Consider the following 26,962-nt stretch of genomic DNA (forward strand, 5'->3'; position numbering starts at 1 on the left):
GATAGGCAGCTGCCTTGATAGCGGGTGGGTGCTGAATGTTCCTAATTGACAAAATAAGATTAATGCTTATGAAGAAATATAAAATCTCATCCCTTCCCCAATATCGCGCCACACCCCTACCCCTTAATTCCCTGGTTGAACTTGATGGACATATGTCTTTTTTCGACCGTACTAACTATGTAACTATGTAACATAACATGGGGGGGGTCTCCTGGCTGTTCACACAGGTGTGTCATTGCTGTACATTGACCATGCATTGCTTCTGTGGTATTGCAAAGGCAAAGACAAATGCTTCCAGCCATCCATTGCACTAATGGATTGGTCATCAGCTGGCTGTCTATGTCCCGCATCAATATAGACCAAAGTACAGAGGGTTAGGCTATGCTATAGTGCACCTACCTGATGCATCAGAAGGTGCGAGGCCCTTGCTAAATTCTGTGCACAGACTTTGAGATCTATGCTTTAGACTGTATCTAAACCTGCTCCAACATGGACTGACATTCTGGCCTACTTTCAGCCGATGCGACTTGTCTGTCGCTGAACAGTCGCTTTTTATGTATTCAGCACCTATGTATAATGTTGTAAAAATGCTCTAGAAGCTAAAGTCGCAGAAATGTCACACATATTTGGCCTGCAACTTTCTGTGCGACAAATTCAGACAGGAAAAATCAGTATAAATCCTTAGAAAATTATCCCCCAGTGTCTCCATCTGCTGGCGGTATTGAATAAGCATTGCTGCACTGATGGGGTATGCATTAGACGAAAAAAAAGAAGAAAAAGAAGAATAATACGCCCAGAAAAGAGGCGAAAAGGAGAAAAACGTAAAAAAACGTGAAAAAAAAGTAAGAGGAAGAGAAGGGAAAAAAAGGTGGAAATGGGTTTAAAAGTGATTTCGGCGGAGAAATATATATATATATATATATATATATATATATATATATATATACGCGCACACACACACATATATATAAACGTATTCTCCGTTGAGATATTGCAGCCGCTGCTGTGTCCAGGCCCAGGAGCCTTAGCACTGTGCTGTGATGTCACTCAATACCACTGACATCACTAGGTGTAAACAACATCTCTCCTTTGCTGTGTATGTGACTATGGAGCTGTTTGGTGATGTCGTCTATTATGGCCTTCATAGAAGCAACAGGAGATTGTTGCATCCATCTAGAACCCTCAGAACTACAGTGCTATGATGTCACTCACTTCCACAGGCCTTGCAGAGTGTAAACAACAACAACCCAGCTTTGTTGTGTATGTAACCATAGGGATTGTGATGTCACCTAGAACCTTCACAGCAGCGACAGCTTTATGAGGAGCATCAGCACTGCTCTGCCTGAGCAGAACCATCACCGCCATAGGTTGTCAAATAACCCGGATTTAACCCACACAGGTAAGTCCAATGGGGTGCAGGCATGTCCTCTATGCTTACAGCTTCCCGTGGGTGTTGGTTTGATACCGTTTGGGGACAGCCAAGGAGGCATCTGCAGGCAACAAAGGTAGGTGTGTGCTTGTGTGTGTGTTTCCTATGCAGATCCTAAGCCCAGTGTCACATGCAAGTAGGAGGAGTAAGAAGGGTTCCTGGCAAATCCGGGTTATGGATTGCATTTAAAAAGGCCCCGTGGGAGTGCAATGGGCCCCTGTCTTGCTGCTTAGCAATAATGGTATGGGTTTAGGTTCTGCTGTGTGTACTGGTGGTTGACTGCCCCCCAGCCCAGAGTGTGCATGGAAAATTGTCTGGCAGCCTCCCTGACAGCAAGCAGTGATAGTGCCCATGAAGGGGACCTTGTTGGGCCCGCCCCTTTCACGGTTATCGCTTCTCGGCCTTTTGGCTAAGATCAAGTGTAGTATCTGTTCTTATCAGTTTTCATGCTGGTGGGGATGGGTGCTGCATGGAGGATGCAGGTGTACCAGGGCTTTCCGGGGCTGGTTCTGAGGAATCAGCTCGACGGCTGCCCCGATGTGACCTGTTCCCTCCGGGTCTCGCCATGAGGCTGAGAGGGTCTAGAGCCGAGGTACTTTTGTGCCTCGGGGAGTGGTGACCCCGAGGTGCCGAAACTCACTGGGAGAATAGGCTCACTGAGTTGAAGCACGGGCACCATAATCTCTTCACCTTGTGGCACTCACCTCTTGATTCCCGGCCTTCTGGCTAGGATCAGAGAAATTTTTATAGATCCGGCCGGATGTCCGGGCAGTATATCTGCACACATTCACTTATTTATTTCTTTTTTGTCTCACTGTGTCACTTTTTGCGTGTTGTGTGTTCACAGGATTTGTCAGGATGCGGTAGCCCTTCTGGGTGTCCCTCCTGGCGGTCTAGGGGAGGTGTGTGTGGCCATTAGGTTCCGCACCTCCCTGCAAACACCCCGGGTACTCCTGCTTTGGCAGGGTACCTACCGTAATCGGCTCTGCGGGCAGATACCTTGGCCAACGCCAAGGGGGATGCCGGGAGCATTTGTGGTCCCCTAGTAGCTTCGGCGAAAAGGGACATCGAACCTGGAACCTCGCAGGTACCTTTTGGTCCGGAGGCGAAGGGTAAGGTTTGTTGGGGGGCCTCTCTCCTATCGGAGAAGGGCTTGCGATAGACCGCATCCTTTGTGCACGTTTTTTTTAGTGTAACACGTTTGCACTTTTTCTTGCACTTTGGGTGAATCGAAAGCACGTTCCTCGGCTTTAGATAAAAAAAAAAAAAAAAAAAAAAAAAAATCTGTTCTTATCAGTTTAATATCTGATACGTCCCCTATCTGGGGACCATATATTAAATGGATTTTTGAGAACGGGGGCCGATTTCGAAGCTTGCTTCCGTCGCCCTATGCATTGACCCGATATGGCAGTATCTTCGGGTACAGTGCACCACCCCCTTACAGGGTTAAAAAGAAAGATTCCTACTTTCATTGCTACCTGCTTGCTGGCTAGCCAGCTAGCCAGCCCTGTGGGCCTTGCTGCTGCTGCTGCTGCTGCTGCTGCTGCAGCCAAAAAACAAAAGGTGGTGCTGCTGCTGCTTCTGCTGCTTCTGCTTGTGTCTGGCCGCTGTTGGAGCGTCCAGGCACAGGACTTCTGCTGCTGCTGACTAAATGGCCTCCTTAATTGGATCATTTGAGTAGCCAGCACACCTGTGCAGGTAGGGCATGACATGATAGGCAGCTGCCTTGATAGCGGGTGGGTGCTGAATGTTCCTAATTGACAAAATAAGATTAATGCTTATGAAGAAATATAAAATCTCATCCCTTCCCCAATATCGCGCCACACCCCTACCCCTTAATTCCCTGGTTGAACTTGATGGACATATGTCTTTTTTCGACCGTACTAACTATGTAACTATGTAACATAACATGGGGGGGTCTCCTGGCTGTTCACACAGGTGTGTCATTGCTGTACATTGACCATGCATTGCTTCTGTGGTATTGCAAAGGCAAAGACAAATGCTTCCAGCCATCCATTGCACTAATGGATTGGTCATCAGCTGGCTGTCTATGTCCCGCATCAATATAGACCAAAGTACAGAGGGTTAGGCTATGCTATAGTGCACCTACCTGATGCATCAGAAGGTGCGAGGCCCTTGCTAAATTCTGTGCACAGACTTTGAGATCTATGCTTTAGACTGTATCTAAACCTGCTCCAACATGGACTGACATTCTGGCCTACTTTCAGCCGATGCGACTTGTCTGTCGCTGAACAGTCGCTTTTTATGTATTCAGCACCTATGTATAATGTTGTAAAAATGCTCTAGAAGCTAAAGTCGCAGAAATGTCACACATATTTGGCCTGCAACTTTCTGTGCGACAAATTCAGACAGGAAAAATCAGTATAAATCCTTAGAAAATTATCCCCCAGTGTCTCCATCTGCTGGCGGTATTGAATAAGCATTGCTGCACTGATGGGGTATGCATTAGACGAAAAAAAAGAAGAAAAAGAAGAATAATACGCCCAGAAAAGAGGCGAAAAGGAGAAAAACGTAAAAAAACGTGAAAAAAAAGTAAGAGGAAGAGAAGGGAAAAAAAGGTGGAAATGGGTTTAAAAGTGATTTCGGCGGAGAAATATATATATATATATATATATATATATATATATATATATATACGCGCACACACACACATATATATAAACTTATTCTCCGTTGAGATATTGCAGCCGCTGCTGTGTCCAGGCCCAGGAGCCTTAGCACTGTGCTGTGATGTCACTCAATACCACTGACATCACTAGGTGTAAACAACATCTCTCCTTTGCTGTGTATGTGACTATGGAGCTGTTTGGTGATGTCGTCTATTATGGCCTTCATAGAAGCAACAGGAGATTGTTGCATCCATCTAGAACCCTCAGAACTACAGTGCTATGATGTCACTCACTTCCACAGGCCTTGCAGAGTGTAAACAACAACAACCCAGCTTTGTTGTGTATGTAACCATAGGGATTGTGATGTCACCTAGAACCTTCACAGCAGCGACAGCTTTATGAGGAGCATCAGCACTGCTCTGCCTGAGCAGAACCATCACCGCCATAGGTTGTCAAATAACCCGGATTTAACCCACACAGGTAAGTCCAATGGGGTGCAGGCATGTCCTCTATGCTTACAGCTTCCCGTGGGTGTTGGTTTGATACCGTTTGGGGACAGCCAAGGAGGCATCTGCAGGCAACAAAGGTAGGTGTGTGCTTGTGTGTGTGTTTCCTATGCAGATCCTAAGCCCAGTGTCACATGCAAGTAGGAGGAGTAAGAAGGGTTCCTGGCAAATCCGGGTTATGGATTGCATTTAAAAAGGCCCCGTGGGAGTGCAATGGGCCCCTGTCTTGCTGCTTAGCAATAATGGTATGGGTTTAGGTTCTGCTGTGTGTACTGGTGGTTGACTGCCCCCCAGCCCAGAGTGTGCATGGAAAATTGTCTGGCAGCCTCCCTGACAGCAAGCAGTGATAGTGCCCATGAAGGGGACCTTGTTGGGCCCGCCCCTTTCACGGTTATCGCTTCTCGGCCTTTTGGCTAAGATCAAGTGTAGTATCTGTTCTTATCAGTTTAATATCTGATACGTCCCCTATCTGGGGACCATATATTAAATGGATTTTTGAGAACGGGGGCCGATTTCGAAGCTTGCTTCCGTCGCCCTATGCATTGACCCGATATGGCAGTATCTTCGGGTACAGTGCACCACCCCCTTACAGGGTTAAAAAGAAAGATTCCTACTTTCATTGCTACCTGCTTGCTGGCTAGCCAGCTAGCCAGCCCTGTGGGCCTTGCTGCTGCTGCTGCTGCTGCTGCTGCTGCTGCAGCCAAAAAACAAAAGGTGGTGCTGCTGCTGCTTCTGCTGCTTCTGCTTGTGTCTGGCCGCTGTTGGAGCGTCCAGGCACAGGACTTCTGCTGCTGCTGACTAAATGGCCTCCTTAATTGGATCATTTGAGTAGCCAGCACACCTGTGCAGGTAGGGCATGACATGATAGGCAGCTGCCTTGATAGCGGGTGGGTGCTGAATGTTCCTAATTGACAAAATAAGATTAATGCTTATGAAGAAATATAAAATCTCATCCCTTCCCCAATATCGCGCCACACCCCTACCCCTTAATTCCCTGGTTGAACTTGATGGACATATGTCTTTTTTCGACCGTACTAACTATGTAACTATGTAACATAACATGGGGGGGTCTCCTGGCTGTTCACACAGGTGTGTCATTGCTGTACATAGACCATGCATTGCTTCTGTGGTATTGCAAAGGCAAAGACAAATGCTTCCAGCCATCCATTGCACTAATGGATTGGTCATCAGCTGGCTGTCTATGTCCCGCATCAATATAGACCAAAGTACAGAGGGTTAGGCTATGCTATAGTGCACCTACCTGATGCATCAGAAGGTGCGAGGCCCTTGCTAAATTCTGTGCACAGACTTTGAGATCTATGCTTTAGACTGTATCTAAACCTGCTCCAACATGGACTGACATTCTGGCCTACTTTCAGCCGATGCGACTTGTCTGTCGCTGAACAGTCGCTTTTTATGTATTCAGCACCTATGTATAATGTTGTAAAAATGCTCTAGAAGCTAAAGTCGCAGAAATGTCACACATATTTGGCCTGCAACTTTCTGTGCGACAAATTCAGACAGGAAAAATCAGTATAAATCCTTAGAAAATTATCCCCCAGTGTCTCCATCTGCTGGCGGTATTGAATAAGCATTGCTGCACTGATGGGGTATGCATTAGACGAAAAAAAAGAAGAAAAAGAAGAATAATACGCCCAGAAAAGAGGCGAAAAGGAGAAAAACGTAAAAAAACGTGAAAAAAAAGTAAGAGGAAGAGAAGGGAAAAAAAGGTGGAAATGGGTTTAAAAGTGATTTCGGCGGAGAAATATATATATATATATATATATATATATATATATATATATATATACGCGCACACACACACATATATATAAACGTATTCTCCGTTGAGATATTGCAGCCGCTGCTGTGTCCAGGCCCAGGAGCCTTAGCACTGTGCTGTGATGTCACTCAATACCACTGACATCACTAGGTGTAAACAACATCTCTCCTTTGCTGTGTATGTGACTATGGAGCTGTTTGGTGATGTCGTCTATTATGGCCTTCATAGAAGCAACAGGAGATTGTTGCATCCATCTAGAACCCTCAGAACTACAGTGCTATGATGTCACTCACTTCCACAGGCCTTGCAGAGTGTAAACAACAACAACCCAGCTTTGTTGTGTATGTAACCATAGGGATTGTGATGTCACCTAGAACCTTCACAGCAGCGACAGCTTTATGAGGAGCATCAGCACTGCTCTGCCTGAGCAGAACCATCACCGCCATAGGTTGTCAAATAACCCGGATTTAACCCACACAGGTAAGTCCAATGGGGTGCAGGCATGTCCTCTATGCTTACAGCTTCCCGTGGGTGTTGGTTTGATACCGTTTGGGGACAGCCAAGGAGGCATCTGCAGGCAACAAAGGTAGGTGTGTGCTTGTGTGTGTGTTTCCTATGCAGATCCTAAGCCCAGTGTCACATGCAAGTAGGAGGAGTAAGAAGGGTTCCTGGCAAATCCGGGTTATGGATTGCATTTAAAAAGGCCCCGTGGGAGTGCAATGGGCCCCTGTCTTGCTGCTTAGCAATAATGGTATGGGTTTAGGTTCTGCTGTGTGTACTGGTGGTTGACTGCCCCCCAGCCCAGAGTGTGCATGGAAAATTGTCTGGCAGCCTCCCTGACAGCAAGCAGTGATAGTGCCCATGAAGGGGACCTTGTTGGGCCCGCCCCTTTCACGGTTATCGCTTCTCGGCCTTTTGGCTAAGATCAAGTGTAGTATCTGTTCTTATCAGTTTAATATCTGATACGTCCCCTATCTGGGGACCATATATTAAATGGATTTTTGAGAACGGGGGCCGATTTCGAAGCTTGCTTCCGTCGCCCTATGCATTGACCCGATATGGCAGTATCTTCGGGTACAGTGCACCACCCCCTTACAGGGTTAAAAAGAAAGATTCCTACTTTCATTGCTACCTGCTTGCTGGCTAGCCAGCTAGCCAGCCCTGTGGGCCTTGCTGCTGCTGCTGCTGCTGCTGCTGCTGCAGCCAAAAAACAAAAGGTGGTGCTGCTGCTGCTTCTGCTGCTTCTGCTTGTGTCTGGCCGCTGTTGGAGCGTCCAGGCACAGGACTTCTGCTGCTGCTGACTAAATGGCCTCCTTAATTGGATCATTTGAGTAGCCAGCACACCTGTGCAGGTAGGGCATGACATGATAGGCAGCTGCCTTGATAGCGGGTGGGTGCTGAATGTTCCTAATTGACAAAATAAGATTAATGCTTATGAAGAAATATAAAATCTCATCCCTTCCCCAATATCGCGCCACACCCCTACCCCTTAATTCCCTGGTTGAACTTGATGGACATATGTCTTTTTTCGACCGTACTAACTATGTAACTATGTAACATAACATGGGGGGGTCTCCTGGCTGTTCACACAGGTGTGTCATTGCTGTACATTGACCATGCATTGCTTCTGTGGTATTGCAAAGGCAAAGACAAATGCTTCCAGCCATCCATTGCACTAATGGATTGGTCATCAGCTGGCTGTCTATGTCCCGCATCAATATAGACCAAAGTACAGAGGGTTAGGCTATGCTATAGTGCACCTACCTGATGCATCAGAAGGTGCGAGGCCCTTGCTAAATTCTGTGCACAGACTTTGAGATCTATGCTTTAGACTGTATCTAAACCTGCTCCAACATGGACTGACATTCTGGCCTACTTTCAGCCGATGCGACTTGTCTGTCGCTGAACAGTCGCTTTTTATGTATTCAGCACCTATGTATAATGTTGTAAAAATGCTCTAGAAGCTAAAGTCGCAGAAATGTCACACATATTTGGCCTGCAACTTTCTGTGCGACAAATTCAGACAGGAAAAATCAGTATAAATCCTTAGAAAATTATCCCCCAGTGTCTCCATCTGCTGGCGGTATTGAATAAGCATTGCTGCACTGATGGGGTATGCATTAGACGAAAAAAAAGAAGAAAAAGAAGAATAATACGCCCAGAAAAGAGGCGAAAAGGAGAAAAACGTAAAAAAACGTGAAAAAAAAGTAAGAGGAAGAGAAGGGAAAAAAAGGTGGAAATGGGTTTAAAAGTGATTTCGGCGGAGAAAAATATATATATATATGTATATATATATATATATATATATATATATATATATATATATATATATATATATACGCGCACACACACACATATATATAAACGTATTCTCCGTTGAGATATTGCAGCCGCTGCTGTGTCCAGGCCCAGGAGCCTTAGCACTGTGCTGTGATGTCACTCAATACCACTGACATCACTAGGTGTAAACAACATCTCTCCTTTGCTGTGTATGTGACTATGGAGCTGTTTGGTGATGTCGTCTATTATGGCCTTCATAGAAGCAACAGGAGATTGTTGCATCCATCTAGAACCCTCAGAACTACAGTGCTATGATGTCACTCACTTCCACAGGCCTTGCAGAGTGTAAACAACAACAACCCAGCTTTGTTGTGTATGTAACCATAGGGATTGTGATGTCACCTAGAACCTTCACAGCAGCGACAGCTTTATGAGGAGCATCAGCACTGCTCTGCCTGAGCAGAACCATCACCGCCATAGGTTGTCAAATAACCCGGATTTAACCCACACAGGTAAGTCCAATGGGGTGCAGGCATGTCCTCTATGCTTACAGCTTCCCGTGGGTGTTGGTTTGATACCGTTTGGGGACAGCCAAGGAGGCATCTGCAGGCAACAAAGGTAGGTGTGTGCTTGTGTGTGTGTTTCCTATGCAGATCCTAAGCCCAGTGTCACATGCAAGTAGGAGGAGTAAGAAGGGTTCCTGGCAAATCCGGGTTATGGATTGCATTTAAAAAGGCCCCGTGGGAGTGCAATGGGCCCCTGTCTTGCTGCTTAGCAATAATGGTATGGGTTTAGGTTCTGCTGTGTGTACTGGTGGTTGACTGCCCCCCAGCCCAGAGTGTGCATGGAAAATTGTCTGGCAGCCTCCCTGACAGCAAGCAGTGATAGTGCCCATGAAGGGGACCTTGTTGGGCCCGCCCCTTTCACGGTTATCGCTTCTCGGCCTTTTGGCTAAGATCAAGTGTAGTATCTGTTCTTATCAGTTTAATATCTGATACGTCCCCTATCTGGGGACCATATATTAAATGGATTTTTGAGAACGGGGGCCGATTTCGAAGCTTGCTTCCGTCGCCCTATGCATTGACCCGATATGGCAGTATCTTCGGGTACAGTGCACCACCCCCTTACAGGGTTAAAAAGAAAGATTCCTACTTTCATTGCTACCTGCTTGCTGGCTAGCCAGCTAGCCAGCCCTGTGGGCCTTGCTGCTGCTGCTGCTGCTGCTGCAGCCAAAAAACAAAAGGTGGTGCTGCTGCTGCTTCTGCTGCTTCTGCTTGTGTCTGGCCGCTGTTGGAGCGTCCAGGCACAGGACTTCTGCTGCTGCTGACTAAATGGCCTCCTTAATTGGATCATTTGAGTAGCCAGCACACCTGTGCAGGTAGGGCATGACATGATAGGCAGCTGCCTTGATAGCGGGTGGGTGCTGAATGTTCCTAATTGACAAAATAAGATTAATGCTTATGAAGAAATATAAAATCTCATCCCTTCCCCAATATCGCGCCACACCCCTACCCCTTAATTCCCTGGTTGAACTTGATGGACATATGTCTTTTTTCGACCGTACTAACTATGTAACTATGTAACATAACATGGGGGGGTCTCCTGGCTGTTCACACAGGTGTGTCATTGCTGTACATTGACCATGCATTGCTTCTGTGGTATTGCAAAGGCAAAGACAAATGCTTCCAGCCATCCATTGCACTAATGGATTGGTCATCAGCTGGCTGTCTATGTCCCGCATCAATATAGACCAAAGTACAGAGGGTTAGGCTATGCTATAGTGCACCTACCTGATGCATCAGAAGGTGCGAGGCCCTTGCTAAATTCTGTGCACAGACTTTGAGATCTATGCTTTAGACTGTATCTAAACCTGCTCCAACATGGTGTCACGATGCCGGCTGGCAGGTAGTGGATCCTCTGTGCCAGAGAGGGATTGGCGTGGACCGTGCTAGAGGATCGGTTCTAAGTCACTACTGGTTTTCACCAGAGCCCGCCGCAAAGCGGGATGGTCTTGCTGCGGCGGTAGTGACCAGGTCGTATCCCCTAGCAACGGCTCAACCTCTCTGGCTGCTGAAGATAGGCGCGGTACAAGGGAGTAGACAGAAGCAAGGTCGGACGTAGCAGAAGGTCGGGGCAGGCAGCAAGGATCGTAGTCAGGGGCAACGGCAGGAGGTCTGGAACACAGGCTAGGAACACACAAGGAAACGCTTTCACTGGCACTAAGGCAACAAGATCCGGCGAGGGAGTGAAGGGGAAGTGAGGTGATATAGGGAAGTGCACAGGTGTAAACACTAATTGGAACCACTGCGCCAATCAGCGGCGCAGTGGCCCTTTAAATCGCAAAGACCCGGCGCGCGCGCGCCCTAGGGAGCGGGGCCGCGCGCGCCGGGACAGAACTGACGGAGAGCGAGTCAGGTACGGGAGCCGGGGTGCGCATCGCGAGCGGGCGCTACCCGCATCGCGAATCGCATCCCGGCCAGAGGCGGTATCGCAGCGCCCCGGGTCCGTGGAACCGACCGGAGCGCTGCAGTGAGAGGAGTGTAGCGAGCGCTCCGGGGAGGAGCGGGGACCCGGAGCGCTCGGCGTAACAGTACCCCCCCCCTTGGGTCTCCCCCTCTTCTTGGAGCCTGAGAACCTGAGGACCAGACTTTTGTCCAGGATATTGTCCTCAGGTTCCCAGGACCTCTCTTCTGGACCACAACCCTCCCAATCCACTAAAAAGAAGGTTTTCCCTCTGACCTTTTTAGATGCTAAAATTTCTCTGACGGAGAAGATGTCCGAGGAGCCGGAGACAGGAGTGGGGGGAACAGATTTGGGAGAGAAACGGTTAATGATAAGTGGTTTAAGAAGAGAAACATGAAAGGCATTAGGAATACGAAGAGAAGGAGGAAGAAGAAGTTTGTAAGAGACAGGATTAATCTGGCGCAAAATCTTGAAAGGACCAAGATAGCGTGGTCCCAACTTATAGCTAGGGACACGGAAGCGGACATATTTGGCGGAGAGCCATACCTTGTCTCCAGGGGAAAAGATGGGAGGAGCTCTTCTTTTCTTATCCGCGAATCTCTTCATGCGTGAAGAAGCCTGTAAGAGAGAATTTTGGGTCTCTCTCCATATGATGGAAAGATCACGAGAAATTTCATCCACAGCGGGCAGACCAGAGGGCAAGGGGGTAGGGAGGGGGGGAAGAGGGTGACGGCCGTACACCACGAAAAACGGGGATTTGGAGGAAGATTCAGAGATTCTGAAATTATACGAGAATTCGGCCCAAGGTAGAAGATCTGCCCAGTCATCCTGGCGGGAGGAAACAAAATGTCGTAAATAGTCACCCAAGATCTGGTTAATTCTTTCCACTTGTCCATTGGATTGAGGATGGTATGCAGAAGAAAAATTTAATTTAATCTTGAGTTGTTTACAGAGAGCCCTCCAGAATTTAGACACAAATTGGACGCCTCTATCCGAGACGATCTGCGTAGGCAACCCGTGAAGACGAAAAATGTGTACAAAAAATTGTTTAGCCAACTGAGGCGCTGAAGGAAGACCAGGAAGAGGGATGAAATGTGCCATTTTGGAGAATCGATCAACGACCACCCAAATAACAGTGTTGCCATGGGATGGGGGTAAGTCAGTAATAAAATCCATACCAATCAGAGACCAAGGTTGTTCGGGAACAGGCAGAGGAAGAAGAAAACCAGCGGGCTTCTGGCGAGGAGTCTTATCCCGGGCACAGATAGTGCAGGCTCGCACAAAGTCCACCACATCAGTCTCTAGAGTCGGCCACCAATAGAAGCGAGAGATGAGTTGCACAGATTTCTTGATGCCCGCATGACCTGCGAGATGGGAGGAGTGACCCCATTTGAGGATTCCGAGGCGTTGGCGTGGAGAAACAAAGGTCTTTCCTGGAGGAGTTTGCCTGATGGAGGCTGGAGAAGTGGAAATCAGGCAGTCAGGAGGAATGATGTGTTGAGGAGAGAGTTCAATTTCAGAAGCATCTGAGGAACGAGAGAGAGCATCGGCCCTAATGTTCTTATCAGCAGGCCGAAAGTGAATTTCAAAATTAAATCGGGCAAAGAACAGAGACCACCTGGCCTGACGAGGATTCAGCCGTTGGGCAGACTCGAGGTATGAGAGGTTCTTGTGATCGGTGTAAATAATAACTGGAAATCTTGATCCCTCCAGCAGATGCCTCCATTCCTCAAGTGCTAATTTAATGGCTAGAAGCTCTCGATCCCCGATGGAGTAGTTCCTCTCCGCCGGAGAGAAGGTCCTAGAAAAAAACCCACAAGTAACAGTATGCCCGGAAGAGTTTTTTTGTAGAAGGACAGCTCCAGCTCCCACTGAGGAGGCATCAACCTCCAATAGGAAGGGTTTAGATGGGTCAGGTCTGGAGAGCACGGGAGCCGAAGAGAAGGCAGACTTGAGTCGTTTAAAGGCGTCTTCCGCTTGAGGAGGCCAAGACTTGGGATCGGCATTTTTTTTGGTTAAAGCCACAATAGGAGCCACAATGGTAGAAAAATGTGGAATAAATTGCCTGTAATAATTGGCGAACCCCAAAAAGCGTTGGATGGCACGGAGTCCGGAGGGGCGTGGCCAATCTAAGACGGCAGAGAGTTTATCTGGATCCATTTGTAGTCCCTGGCCAGAGACCAAGTATCCTAGAAAAGGAAGAGATTGGCATTCAAACAGACATTTCTCAATTTTAGCATAGAGTTGATTGTCACGAAGTCTCTGAAGAACCATACGGACATGCTGGCGGTGTTCTTCTAGATTGGCCGAAAAAATTAGGATATCATCAAGATATACAACAACACAGGAGTATAACAGATCACGAAAAATTTCATTAACAAAGTCTTGGAAGACAGCAGGGGCGTTGCACAGGCCAAAGGGCATGACCAGATACTCAAAGTGTCCATCTCTGGTGTTAAATGCTGTTTTCCACTCATCCCCCTCTCTGATGCGGATGAGGTTATAGGCGCCTCTTAAGTCCAATTTAGTAAAGATGTGGGCACCTTGGAGGCGATCAAAGAGTTCAGAGATGAGGGGTAAGGGGTAACGGTTCTTAACCGTGATTTTATTAAGTCCGCGGTAGTCAATGCAAGGACGTAGAGAGCCATCTTTTTTGGACACAAAGAAAAATCCGGCTCCGGCAGGAGAGGAGGATTTACGGATAAAGCCCTTTTTTAGATTCTCCTGGACGTATTCAGACATGGCAAGAGTCTCTGGGGCAGAGAGAGGATAAATTCTGCCCCGGGGTGGAGTAGTGCCCGGGAGGAGGTCGATAGGACAATCATAAGGCCTGTGAGGAGGTAGAGTCTCCGCTTGTTTTTTGCAGAAAACATCCGCGAAGTCCATATAGGCCTTAGGGAGACCGGTTACTGGAGGAAGCACAGAGTTACGGCAAGGGTTACTGGGAACCGGTTTTAGACAGTCCTTGGAACAAGAGGGCCCCCAACTCTTGATCTCCCCAGTGGACCAATCCAGGGTTGGGGAATGAAGTTGAAGCCAGGGAAGTCCAAGGAGAATCTCCGAGGTGCAATTGGGGAGGACCAAAAGTTCAATCCTCTCGTGATGAGATCCGATGCTCATTAGAAGGGGCTCCGTGCGGAAACGTATGGAACAGTCCAATCTTTCATTGTTTATACAATTGATGTAAAGGGGTCTGGTGAGACTGGTCACTGGGATGTTGAACCTGTTGACGAGAGAGGCCAAAATAAAATTTCCTGCAGATCCAGAGTCCAAGAAGGCCACAGAAGAGAAGGAGAAGGCAGAGGCAGACATCCGCACAGGCACAGTAAGACGTGGAGAAGCAGAGTGGACATCAAGGATTGTCTCACCTTTGTGCGGAGTCAGGGTACGTCTTTCCAGGCGGGGAGGGCGGATAGGACAATCCCTCAGGAAGTGTTCGGTACTAGCACAGTACAGGCAGAGGTTCTCCATGCGGCGTCGTGTCCTCTCTTGAGATGTCAGGCGAGACCGGTCGACCTGCATAGCCTCCACGGCGGGAGGCACAGGAACAGATTGCAGGGAACCAGAGGAGAGAGGAGCCGAGGAGAAGAAACGCCTCGTGCGAACAGAGTCCATATCTTGGCGGAGCTCCTGACGCCTTTCGGAAAAACGCATGTCAATGCGAGTGGCTAGGTGAATAAGTTCATGAAGATTAGCAGGCATTTCTCGTGCGGCCAGAACATCTTTAATGTTGCTGGATAGGCCTTTTTTAAAGGTCGCGCAGAGGGCCTCATTGTTCCAGGATAATTCAGAAGCAAGAGTACGGAATTGTACGGCATACTCGCCAACGGAAGAATTACCCTGGACCAGGTTCAACAGGGCAGTCTCAGCAGAAGAGGCTCGGGCAGGTTCCTCAAAGACACTTCGAATTTCCGAGAAGAAGGAGTGTACAGAGGCAGTGACGGGGTCATTGCGGTCCCAGAGCGGTGTGGCCCAAGCCAGGGCTTTTCCAGACAGCAGGCTGACTACGAAAGCCACCTTAGACCTTTCAGTGGGGAACTGGTCCGACATCATCTCCAAGTGTAATGAACATTGGGAAAGGAAGCCACGGCAAAACTTAGAGTCCCCATCAAATTTATCCGGCAAGGATAGTCGTAGTCCAGAAGTGGCCACTCGCTGCGGAGGAGGTACAGGAGCTGGCGGAGGAGATGGTTGCTGGAGCTGTGGTAGTAACTGTTGTAGCATAACAGTCAGTTGAGACAGCTGTTGGCCTTGTTGCGCAATCTGTTGTGACTGCTGGGCGACCACCGTGGTGAGGTCAGCGACAACTGGCAGAGGAACTTCAGCGGGATCCATGGCCGGATCTACTGTCACGATGCCGGCTGGCAGGTAGTGGATCCTCTGTGCCAGAGAGGGATTGGCGTGGACCGTGCTAGAGGATCGGTTCTAAGTCACTACTGGTTTTCACCAGAGCCCGCCGCAAAGCAGGATGGTCTTGCTGCGGCGGTAGTGACCAGGTCGTATCCCCTAGCAACGGCTCAACCTCTCTGGCTGCTGAAGATAGGCGCGGTACAAGGGAGTAGACAGAAGCAAGGTCGGACGTAGCAGAAGGTCGGGGCAGGCAGCAAGGATCGTAGTCAGGGGCAACGGCAGGAGGTCTGGAACACAGGCTAGGAACACACAAGGAAACGCTTTCACTGGCACTAAGGCAACAAGATCCGGCGAGGGAGTGAAGGGGAAGTGAGGTGATATAGGGAAGTGCACAGGTGTAAACACTAATTGGAACCACTGCGCCAATCAGCGGCGCAGTGGCCCTTTAAATCGCAAAGACCCGGCGCGCGCGCGCCCTAGGGAGCGGGGCCGCGCGCGCCGGGACAGAACTGACGGAGAGCGAGTCAGGTACGGGAGCCGGGGTGCGCATCGCGAGCGGGCGCTACCCGCATCGCGAATCGCATCCCGGCCAGAGGCGGTATCGCAGCGCCCCGGGTCCGTGGAACCGACCGGAGCGCTGCAGTGAGAGGAGTGTAGCGAGCGCTCCGGGGAGGAGCGGGGACCCGGAGCGCTCGGCGTAACACATGGACTGACATTCTGGCCTACTTTCAGCCGATGCGACTTGTCTGTCGCTGAACAGTCGCTTTTTATGTATTCAGCACCTATGTATAATGTTGTAAAAATGCTCTAGAAGCTAAAGTCGCAGAAATGTCACACATATTTGGCCTGCAACTTTCTGTGCGACAAATTCAGACAGGAAAAATCAGTATAAATCCTTAGAAAATTATCCCCCAGTGTCTCCATCTGCTGGCGGTATTGAATAAGCATTGCTGCACTGATGGGGTATGCATTAGACGAAAAAAAAGAAGAAAAAGAAGAATAATACGCCCAGAAAAGAGGCGAAAAGGAGAAAAACGTAAAAAAACGTGAAAAAAAAGTAAGAGGAAGAGAAGGGAAAAAAAGGTGGAAATGGGTTTAAAAGTGATTTCGGCGGAGAAATATATATATATATATATATATATATATATATATATATATATATACGCGCACACACACACATATATATAAACGTATTCTCCGTTGAGATATTGCAGCCGCTGCTGTGTCCAGGCCCAGGAGCCTTAGCACTGTGCTGTGATGTCACTCAATACCACTGACATCACTAGGTGTAAACAACATCTCTCCTTTGCTGTGTATGTGACTATGGAGCTGTTTGGTGATGTCGTCTATTATGGCCTTCATAGAAGCAACAGGAGATTGTTGCATCCATCTAGAACCCTCAGAACTACAGTGCTATGATGTCACTCACTTCCACAGGCCTTGCAGAGTGTAAACAACAACAACCCAGCTTTGTTGTGTATGTAACCATAGGGATTGTGATGTCACCTAGAACCTTCACAGCAGCGACAGCTTTATGAGGAGCATCAGCACTGCTCTGCCTGAGCAGAACCATCACCGCCATAGGTTGTCAAATAACCCGGATTTAACCCACACAGGTAAGTCCAATGGGGTGCAGGCATGTCCTCTATGCTTACAGCTTCCCGTGGGTGTTGGTTTGATACCGTTTGGGGACAGCCAAGGAGGCATCTGCAGGCAACAAAGGTAGGTGTGTGCTTGTGTGTGTGTTTCCTATGCAGATCCTAAGCCCAGTGTCACATGCAAGTAGGAGGAGTAAGAAGGGTTCCTGGCAAATCCGGGTTATGGATTGCATTTAAAAAGGCCCCGTGGGAGTGCAATGGGCCCCTGTCTTGCTGCTTAGCAATAATGGTATGGGTTTAGGTTCTGCTGTGTGTACTGGTGGTTGACTGCCCCCCAGCCCAGAGTGTGCATGGAAAATTGTCTGGCAGCCTCCCTGACAGCAAGCAGTGATAGTGCCCATGAAGGGGACCTTGTTGGGCCCGCCCCTTTCACGGTTATCGCTTCTCGGCCTTTTGGCTAAGATCAAGTGTAGTATCTGTTCTTATCAGTTTAATATCTGATACGTCCCCTATCTGGGGACCATATATTAAATGGATTTTTGAGAACGGGGGCCGATTTCGAAGCTTGCTTCCGTCGCCCTATGCATTGACCCGATATGGCAGTATCTTCGGGTACAGTGCACCACCCCCTTACAGGGTTAAAAAGAAAGATTCCTACTTTCATTGCTACCTGCTTGCTGGCTAGCCAGCTAGCCAGCCCTGTGGGCCTTGCTGCTGCTGCTGCTGCTGCTGCTGCTGCAGCCAAAAAACAAAAGGTGGTGCTGCTGCTGCTTCTGCTGCTTCTGCTTGTGTCTGGCCGCTGTTGGAGCGTCCAGGCACAGGACTTCTGCTGCTGCTGACTAAATGGCCTCCTTAATTGGATCATTTGAGTAGCCAGCACACCTGTGCAGGTAGGGCATGACATGATAGGCAGCTGCCTTGATAGCGGGTGGGTGCTGAATGTTCCTAATTGACAAAATAAGATTAATGCTTATGAAGAAATATAAAATCTCATCCCTTCCCCAATATCGCGCCACACCCCTACCCCTTAATTCCCTGGTTGAACTTGATGGACATATGTCTTTTTTCGACCGTACTAACTATGTAACTATGTAACATAACATGGGGGGGTCTCCTGGCTGTTCACACAGGTGTGCCATTGCTGTACATTGACCATGCATTGCTTCTGTGGTATTGCAAAGGCAAAGACAAATGCTTCCAGCCATCCATTGCACTAATGGATTGGTCATCAGCTGGCTGTCTATGTCCCGCATCAATATAGACCAAAGTACAGAGGGTTAGGCTATGCTATAGTGCACCTACCTGATGCATCAGAAGGTGCGAGGCCCTTGCTAAATTCTGTGCACAGACTTTGAGATCTATGCTTTAGACTGTATCTAAACCTGCTCCAACATGGACTGACATTCTGGCCTACTTTCAGCCGATGCGACTTGTCTGTCGCTGAACAGTCGCTTTTTATGTATTCAGCACCTATGTATAATGTTGTAAAAATGCTCTAGAAGCTAAAGTCGCAGAAATGTCACACATATTTGGCCTGCAACTTTCTGTGCGACAAATTCAGACAGGAAAAATCAGTATAAATCCTTAGAAAATTATCCCCCAGTGTCTCCATCTGCTGGCGGTATTGAATAAGCATTGCTGCACTGATGGGGTATGCATTAGACGAAAAAAAAGAAGAAAAAGAAGAATAATACGCCCAGAAAAGAGGCGAAAAGGAGAAAAACGTAAAAAAACGTGAAAAAAAAGTAAGAGGAAGAGAAGGGAAAAAAAGGTGGAAATGGGTTTAAAAGTGATTTCGGCGGAGAAAAATATATATATATATATATATATATATATATATATATATATATATATATATATATACGCGCACACACACACATATATATAAACGTATTCTCCGTTGAGATATTGCAGCCGCTGCTGTGTCCAGGCCCAGGAGCCTTAGCACTGTGCTGTGATGTCACTCAATACCACTGACATCACTAGGTGTAAACAACATCTCTCCTTTGCTGTGTATGTGACTATGGAGCTGTTTGGTGATGTCGTCTATTATGGCCTTCATAGAAGCAACAGGAGATTGTTGCATCCATCTAGAACCCTCAGAACTACAGTGCTATGATGTCACTCACTTCCACAGGCCTTGCAGAGTGTAAACAACAACAACCCAGCTTTGTTGTGTATGTAACCATAGGGATTGTGATGTCACCTAGAACCTTCACAGCAGCGACAGCTTTATGAGGAGCATCAGCACTGCTCTGCCTGAGCAGAACCATCACCGCCATAGGTTGTCAAATAACCCGGATTTAACCCACACAGGTAAGTCCAATGGGGTGCAGGCATGTCCTCTATGCTTACAGCTTCCCGTGGGTGTTGGTTTGATACCGTTTGGGGACAGCCAAGGAGGCATCTGCAGGCAACAAAGGTAGGTGTGTGCTTGTGTGTGTGTTTCCTATGCAGATCCTAAGCCCAGTGTCACATGCAAGTAGGAGGAGTAAGAAGGGTTCCTGGCAAATCCGGGTTATGGATTGCATTTAAAAAGGCCCCGTGGGAGTGCAATGGGCCCCTGTCTTGCTGCTTAGCAATAATGGTATGGGTTTAGGTTCTGCTGTGTGTACTGGTGGTTGACTGCCCCCCAGCCCAGAGTGTGCATGGAAAATTGTCTGGCAGCCTCCCTGACAGCAAGCAGTGATAGTGCCCATGAAGGGGACCTTGTTGGGCCCGCCCCTTTCACGGTTATCGCTTCTCGGCCTTTTGGCTAAGATCAAGTGTAGTATCTGTTCTTATCAGTTTAATATCTGATACGTCCCCTATCTGGGGACCATATATTAAATGGATTTTTGAGAACGGGGGCCGATTTCGAAGCTTGCTTCCGTCGCCCTATGCATTGACCCGATATGGCAGTATCTTCGGGTACAGTGCACCACCCCCTTACAGGGTTAAAAAGAAAGATTCCTACTTTCATTGCTACCTGCTTGCTGGCTAGCCAGCTAGCCAGCCCTGTGGGCCTTGCTGCTGCTGCTGCTGCTGCTGCAGCCAAAAAACAAAAGGTGGTGCTGCTGCTGCTTCTGCTGCTTCTGCTTGTGTCTGGCCGCTGTTGGAGCGTCCAGGCACAGGACTTCTGCTGCTGCTGACTAAATGGCCTCCTTAATTGGATCATTTGAGTAGCCAGCACACCTGTGCAGGTAGGGCATGACATGATAGGCAGCTGCCTTGATAGCGGGTGGGTGCTGAATGTTCCTAATTGACAAAATAAGATTAATGCTTATGAAGAAATATAAAATCTCATCCCTTCCCCAATATCGCGCCACACCCCTACCCCTTAATTCCCTGGTTGAACTTGATGGACATATGTCTTTTTTCGACCGTACTAACTATGTAACTATGTAACATAACATGGGGGGGTCTCCTGGCTGTTCACACAGGTGTGTCATTGCTGTACATTGACCATGCATTGCTTCTGTGGTATTGCAAAGGCAAAGACAAATGCTTCCAGCCATCCATTGCACTAATGGATTGGTCATCAGCTGGCTGTCTATGTCCCGCATCAATATAGACCAAAGTACAGAGGGTTAGGCTATGCTATAGTGCACCTACCTGATGCATCAGAAGGTGCGAGGCCCTTGCTAAATTCTGTGCACAGACTTTGAGATCTATGCTTTAGACTGTATCTAAACCTGCTCCAACATGGACTGACATTCTGGCCTACTTTCAGCCGATGCGACTTGTCTGTCGCTGAACAGTCGCTTTTTATGTATTCAGCACCTATGTATAATGTTGTAAAAATGCTCTAGAAGCTAAAGTCGCAAAAATGTCACACATATTTGGCCTGCAACTTTCTGTGCGACAAATTCAGACAGGAAAAATCAGTATAAATCCTTAGAAAATTATCCCCCAGTGTCTCCATCTGCTGGCGGTATTGAATAAGCATTGCTGCACTGATGGGGTATGCATTAGACGAAAAAAAAGAAGAAAAAGAAGAATAATACGCCCAGAAAAGAGGCGAAAAGGAGAAAAACGTAAAAAAACGTGAAAAAAAAGTAAGAGGAAGAGAAGGGAAAAAAAGGTGGAAATGGGTTTAAAAGTGATTTCGGCGGAGAAATATATATATATATATATATATATATATATATATATATATATACGCGCACACACACACATATATATAAACGTATTCTCCGTTGAGATATTGCAGCCGCTGCTGTGTCCAGGCCCAGGAGCCTTAGCACTGTGCTGTGATGTCACTCAATACCACTGACATCACTAGGTGTAAACAACATCTCTCCTTTGCTGTGTATGTGACTATGGAGCTGTTTGGTGATGTCGTCTATTACGGCCTTCATAGAAGCAACAGGAGATTGTTGCATCCATCTAGAACCCTCAGAACTACAGTGCTATGATGTCACTCACTTCCACAGGCCTTGCAGAGTGTAAACAACAACAACCCAGCTTTGTTGTGTATGTAACCATAGGGATTGTGATGTCACCTAGAACCTTCACAGCAGCGACAGCTTTATGAGGAGCATCAGCACTGCTCTGCCTGAGCAGAACCATCACCGCCATAGGTTGTCAAATAACCCGGATTTAACCCACACAGGTAAGTCCAATGGGGTGCAGGCATGTCCTCTATGCTTACAGCTTCCCGTGGGTGTTGGTTTGATACCGTTTGGGGACAGCCAAGGAGGCATCTGCAGGCAACAAAGGTAGGTGTGTGCTTGTGTGTGTGTTTCCTATGCAGATCCTAAGCCCAGTGTCACATGCAAGTAGGAGGAGTAAGAAGGGTTCCTGGCAAATCCGGGTTATGGATTGCATTTAAAAAGGCCCCGTGGGAGTGCAATGGGCCCCTGTCTTGCTGCTTAGCAATAATGGTATGGGTTTAGGTTCTGCTGTGTGTACTGGTGGTTGACTGCCCCCCAGCCCAGAGTGTGCATGGAAAATTGTCTGGCAGCCTCCCTGACAGCAAGCAGTGATAGTGCCCATGAAGGGGACCTTGTTGGGCCCGCCCCTTTCACGGTTATCGCTTCTCGGCCTTTTGGCTAAGATCAAGTGTAGTATCTGTTCTTATCAGTTTAATATCTGATACGTCCCCTATCTGGGGACCATATATTAAATGGATTTTTGAGAACGGGGGCCGATTTCGAAGCTTGCTTCCGTCGCCCTATGCATTGACCCGATATGGCAGTATCTTCGGGTACAGTGCACCACCCCCTTACAGGGTTAAAAAGAAAGATTCCTACTTTCATTGCTACCTGCTTGCTGGCTAGCCAGCTAGCCAGCCCTGTGGGCCTTGCTGCTGCTGCTGCTGCTGCTGCTGCTGCTGCAGCCAAAAAACAAAAGGTGGTGCTGCTGCTGCTTCTGCTGCTTCTGCTTGTGTCTGGCCGCTGTTGGAGCGTCCAGGCACAGGACTTCTGCTGCTGCTGACTAAATGGCCTCCTTAATTGGATCATTTGAGTAGCCAGCACACCTGTGCAGGTAGGGCATGACATGATAGGCAGCTGCCTTGATAGCGGGTGGGTGCTGAATGTTCCTAATTGACAAAATAAGATTAATGCTTATGAAGAAATATAAAATCTCATCCCTTCCCCAATATCGCGCCACACCCCTACCCCTTAATTCCCTGGTTGAACTTGATGGACATATGTCTTTTTTCGACCGTACTAACTATGTAACTATGTAACATAACATGGGGGGGTCTCCTGGCTGTTCACACAGGTGTGTCATTGCTGTACATTGACCATGCATTGCTTCTGTGGTATTGCAAAGGCAAAGACAAATGCTTCCAGCCATCCATTGCACTAATGGATTGGTCATCAGCTGGCTGTCTATGTCCCGCATCAATATAGACCAAAGTACAGAGGGTTAGGCTATGCTATAGTGCACCTACCTGATGCATCAGAAGGTGCGAGGCCCTTGCTAAATTCTGTGCACAGACTTTGAGATCTATGCTTTAGACTGTATCTAAACCTGCTCCAACATGGACTGACATTCTGGCCTACTTTCAGCCGATGCGACTTGTCTGTCGCTGAACAGTCGCTTTTTATGTATTCAGCACCTATGTATAATGTTGTAAAAATGCTCTAGAAGCTAAAGTCGCAGAAATGTCACACATATTTGGCCTGCAACTTTCTGTGTGACAAATTCAGACAGGAAAAATCAGTATAAATCCTTAGAAAATTATCCCCCAGTGTCTCCATCTGCTGGCGGTATTGAATAAGCATTGCTGCACTGATGGGGTATGCATTAGACGAAAAAAAAGAAGAAAAAGAAGAATAATACGCCCAGAAAAGAGGCGAAAAGGAGAAAAACGTAAAAAAACGTGAAAAAAAAGTAAGAGGAAGAGAAGGGAAAAAAAGGTGGAAATGGGTTTAAAAGTGATTTCGGCGGAGAAATATATATATATATATATATATATATATATATATATATATATATACGCGCACACACACACATATATATAAACGTATTCTCCGTTGAGATATTGCAGCCGCTGCTGTGTCCAGGCCCAGGAGCCTTAGCACTGTGCTGTGATGTCACTCAATACCACTGACATCACTAGGTGTAAACAACATCTCTCCTTTGCTGTGTATGTGACTATGGAGCTGTTTGGTGATGTCGTCTATTATGGCCTTCATAGAAGCAACAGGAGATTGTTGCATCCATCTAGAACCCTCAGAACTACAGTGCTATGATGTCACTCACTTCCACAGGCCTTGCAGAGTGTAAACAACAACAACCCAGCTTTGTTGTGTATGTAACCATAGGGATTGTGATGTCACCTAGAACCTTCACAGCAGCGACAGCTTTATGAGGAGCATCAGCACTGCTCTGCCTGAGCAGAACCATCACCGCCATAGGTTGTCAAATAACCCGGATTTAACCCACACAGGTAAGTCCAATGGGGTGCAGGCATGTCCTCTATGCTTACAGCTTCCCGTGGGTGTTGGTTTGATACCGTTTGGGGACAGCCAAGGAGGCATCTGCAGGCAACAAAGGTAGGTGTGTGCTTGTGTGTGTGTTTCCTATGCAGATCCTAAGCCCAGTGTCACATGCAAGTAGGAGGAGTAAGAAGGGTTCCTGGCAAATCCGGGTTATGGATTGCATTTAAAAAGGCCCCGTGGGAGTGCAATGGGCCCCTGTCTTGCTGCTTAGCAATAATAGGATGGGTTTAGGTTCTGCTGTGTGTACTGGTGGTTGACTGCCCCCCAGCCCAGAGTGTGCATGGAAAATTGTCTGGCAGCCTCCCTGACAGCAAGCAGTGATAGTGCCCATGAAGGGGACCTTGTTGGGCCCGCCCCTTTCACGGTTATCGCTTCTCGGCCTTTTGGCTAAGATCAAGTGTAGTATCTGTTCTTATCAGTTTAATATCTGATACGTCCCCTATCTGGGGACCATATATTAAATGGATTTTTGAGAACGGGGGCCGATTTCGAAGCTTGCTTCCGTCGCCCTATGCATTGACCCGATATGGCAGTATCTTCGGGTACAGTGCACCACCCCCTTACAGGGTTAAAAAGAAAGATTCCTACTTTCATTGCTACCTGCTTGCTGGCTAGCCAGCTAGCCAGCCCTGTGGGCCTTGCTGCTGCTGCTGCTGCTGCTGCTGCTGCAGCCAAAAAACAAAAGGTGGTGCTGCTGCTGCTTCTGCTGCTTCTGCTTGTGTCTGGCCGCTGTTGGAGCGTCCAGGCACAGGACTTCTGCTGCTGCTGACTAAATGGCCTCCTTAATTGGATCATTTGAGTAGCCAGCACACCTGTGCAGGTAGGGCATGACATGATAGGCAGCTGCCTTGATAGCGGGTGGGTGCTGAATGTTCCTAATTGACAAAATAAGATTAATGCTTATGAAGAAATATAAAATCTCATCCCTTCCCCAATATCGCGCCACACCCCTACCCCTTAATTCCCTGGTTGAACTTGATGGACATATGTCTTTTTTCGACCGTACTAACTATGTAACTATGTAACATAACATGGGGGGGTCTCCTGGCTGTTCACACAGGTGTGTCATTGCTGTACATTGACCATGCATTGCTTCTGTGGTATTGCAAAGGCAAAGACAAATGCTTCCAGCCATCCATTGCACTAATGGATTGGTCATCAGCTGGCTGTCTATGTCCCGCATCAATATAGACCAAAGTACAGAGGGTTAGGCTATGCTATAGTGCACCTACCTGATGCATCAGAAGGTGCGAGGCCCTTGCTAAATTCTGTGCACAGACTTTGAGATCTATGCTTTAGACTGTATCTAAACCTGCTCCAACATGGACTGACATTCTGGCCTACTTTCAGCCGATGCGACTTGTCTGTCGCTGAACAGTCGCTTTTTATGTATTCAGCACCTATGTATAATGTTGTAAAAATGCTCTAGAAGCTAAAGTCGCAGAAATGTCACACATATTTGGCCTGCAACTTTCTGTGCGACAAATTCAGACAGGAAAAATCAGTATAAATCCTTAGAAAATTATCCCCCAGTGTCTCCATCTGCTGGCGGTATTGAATAAGCATTGCTGCACTGATGGGGTATGCATTAGACGAAAAAAAAGAAGAAAAAGAAGAATAATACGCCCAGAAAAGAGGCGAAAAGGAGAAAAACGTAAAAAAACGTGAAAAAAAAGTAAGAGGAAGAGAAGGGAAAAAAAGGTGGAAATGGGTTTAAAAGTGATTTCGGCGGAGAAATATATATATATATATATATATATATATATATATATATATATATACGCGCACACACACACATATATATAAACGTATTCTCCGTTGAGATATTGCAGCCGCTGCTGTGTCCAGGCCCAGGAGCCTTAGCACTGTGCTGTGATGTCACTCAATACCACTGACATCACTAGGTGTAAACAACATCTCTCCTTTGCTGTGTATGTGACTATGGAGCTGTTTGGTGATGTCGTCTATTATGGCCTTCATAGAAGCAACAGGAGATTGTTGCATCCATCTAGAACCCTCAGAACTACAGTGCTATGATGTCACTCACTTCCACAGGCCTTGCAGAGTGTAAACAACAACAACCCAGCTTTGTTGTGTATGTAACCATAGGGATTGTGATGTCACCTAGAACCTTCACAGCAGCGCCACTTTATGAGGAGCATCAGCACTGCTCTGCCTGAGCAGAACCATCACCGCCATAGGTTGTCAAATAACCCGGATTTAACCCACACAGGTAAGTCCAATGGGGTGCAGGCATGTCCTCTATGCTTACAGCTTCCCGTGGGTGTTGGTTTGATACCGTTTGGGGACAGCCAAGGAGGCATCTGCAGGCAACAAAGGTAGGTGTGTGCTTGTGTGTGTGTTTCCTATGCAGATCCTAAGCCCAGTGTCACATGCAAGTAGGAGGAGTAAGAAGGGTTCCTGGCAAATCCGGGTTATGGATTGCATTTAAAAAGGCCCCGTGGGAGTGCAATGGGCCCCTGTCTTGCTGCTTAGCAATAATGGTATGGGTTTAGGTTCTGCTGTGTGTACTGGTGGTTGACTGCCCCCCAGCCCAGAGTGTGCATGGAAAATTGTCTGGCAGCCTCCCTGACAGCAAGCAGTGATAGTGCCCATGAAGGGGACCTTGTTGGGCCCGCCCCTTTCACGGTTATCGCTTCTCGGCCTTTTGGCTAAGATCAAGTGTAGTATCTGTTCTTATCAGTTTAATATCTGATACGTCCCCTATCTGGGGACCATATATTAAATGGATTTTTGAGAACGGGGGCCGATTTCGAAGCTTGCTTCCGTCGCCCTATGCATTGACCCGATATGGCAGTATCTTCGGGTACAGTGCACCACCCCCTTACAGGGTTAAAAAGAAAGATTCCTACTTTCATTGCTACCTGCTTGCTGGCTAGCCAGCTAGCCAGCCCTGTGGGCCTTGCTGCTGCTGCTGCTGCTGCAGCCAAAAAACAAAAGGTGGTGCTGCTGCTGCTTCTGCTGCTT

General features: G+C 47.6%; 9 non-coding genes and 1 pseudogene across 9 annotated transcripts; all 10 read left to right on the top strand.

Annotated features, from left to right (window-relative positions):
* Window positions 1-1,818: 1,818 nt before the first annotated feature.
* On the top strand, window positions 1,819-1,978 carry LOC130335072 (U2 spliceosomal RNA; annotated as a pseudogene).
* Window positions 1,979-2,672: 694 nt separating this feature from the next.
* On the top strand, window positions 2,673-2,865 carry LOC130335068 (U2 spliceosomal RNA). The gene has a single exon (XR_008876773.1). It is a non-coding gene; the product is annotated as a U2 spliceosomal RNA (small nuclear RNA).
* A 2,093-nt stretch (window positions 2,866-4,958) lies between these two features.
* LOC130335023 (U2 spliceosomal RNA) lies at window positions 4,959-5,149 on the top strand. Its single transcript, XR_008876734.1, has one exon. It is a non-coding gene; the product is annotated as a U2 spliceosomal RNA (small nuclear RNA).
* A 2,098-nt stretch (window positions 5,150-7,247) lies between these two features.
* On the top strand, window positions 7,248-7,438 carry LOC130335024 (U2 spliceosomal RNA). Its single transcript, XR_008876735.1, has one exon. It is a non-coding gene; the product is annotated as a U2 spliceosomal RNA (small nuclear RNA).
* A 2,121-nt stretch (window positions 7,439-9,559) lies between these two features.
* Window positions 9,560-9,750, top strand: LOC130335026 (U2 spliceosomal RNA). The gene has a single exon (XR_008876736.1). It is a non-coding gene; the product is annotated as a U2 spliceosomal RNA (small nuclear RNA).
* Window positions 9,751-17,476: 7,726 nt separating this feature from the next.
* LOC130335027 (U2 spliceosomal RNA) lies at window positions 17,477-17,667 on the top strand. Its single transcript, XR_008876737.1, has one exon. It is a non-coding gene; the product is annotated as a U2 spliceosomal RNA (small nuclear RNA).
* Window positions 17,668-19,774: 2,107 nt separating this feature from the next.
* Window positions 19,775-19,965, top strand: LOC130335028 (U2 spliceosomal RNA). The gene has a single exon (XR_008876738.1). It is a non-coding gene; the product is annotated as a U2 spliceosomal RNA (small nuclear RNA).
* A 2,087-nt stretch (window positions 19,966-22,052) lies between these two features.
* LOC130335029 (U2 spliceosomal RNA) lies at window positions 22,053-22,243 on the top strand. Its single transcript, XR_008876739.1, has one exon. It is a non-coding gene; the product is annotated as a U2 spliceosomal RNA (small nuclear RNA).
* Window positions 22,244-24,341: 2,098 nt separating this feature from the next.
* On the top strand, window positions 24,342-24,532 carry LOC130335031 (U2 spliceosomal RNA). The gene has a single exon (XR_008876741.1). It is a non-coding gene; the product is annotated as a U2 spliceosomal RNA (small nuclear RNA).
* Window positions 24,533-26,626: 2,094 nt separating this feature from the next.
* LOC130335032 (U2 spliceosomal RNA) lies at window positions 26,627-26,817 on the top strand. Its single transcript, XR_008876742.1, has one exon. It is a non-coding gene; the product is annotated as a U2 spliceosomal RNA (small nuclear RNA).
* The last annotated feature ends 145 nt before the right edge of the window (window positions 26,818-26,962 follow it).

This window comes from Hyla sarda, unplaced genomic scaffold, assembly GCF_029499605.1.
Source record: "Hyla sarda isolate aHylSar1 unplaced genomic scaffold, aHylSar1.hap1 scaffold_447, whole genome shotgun sequence".
Classification (NCBI taxonomy): domain Eukaryota; kingdom Metazoa; phylum Chordata; class Amphibia; order Anura; family Hylidae; genus Hyla; species Hyla sarda.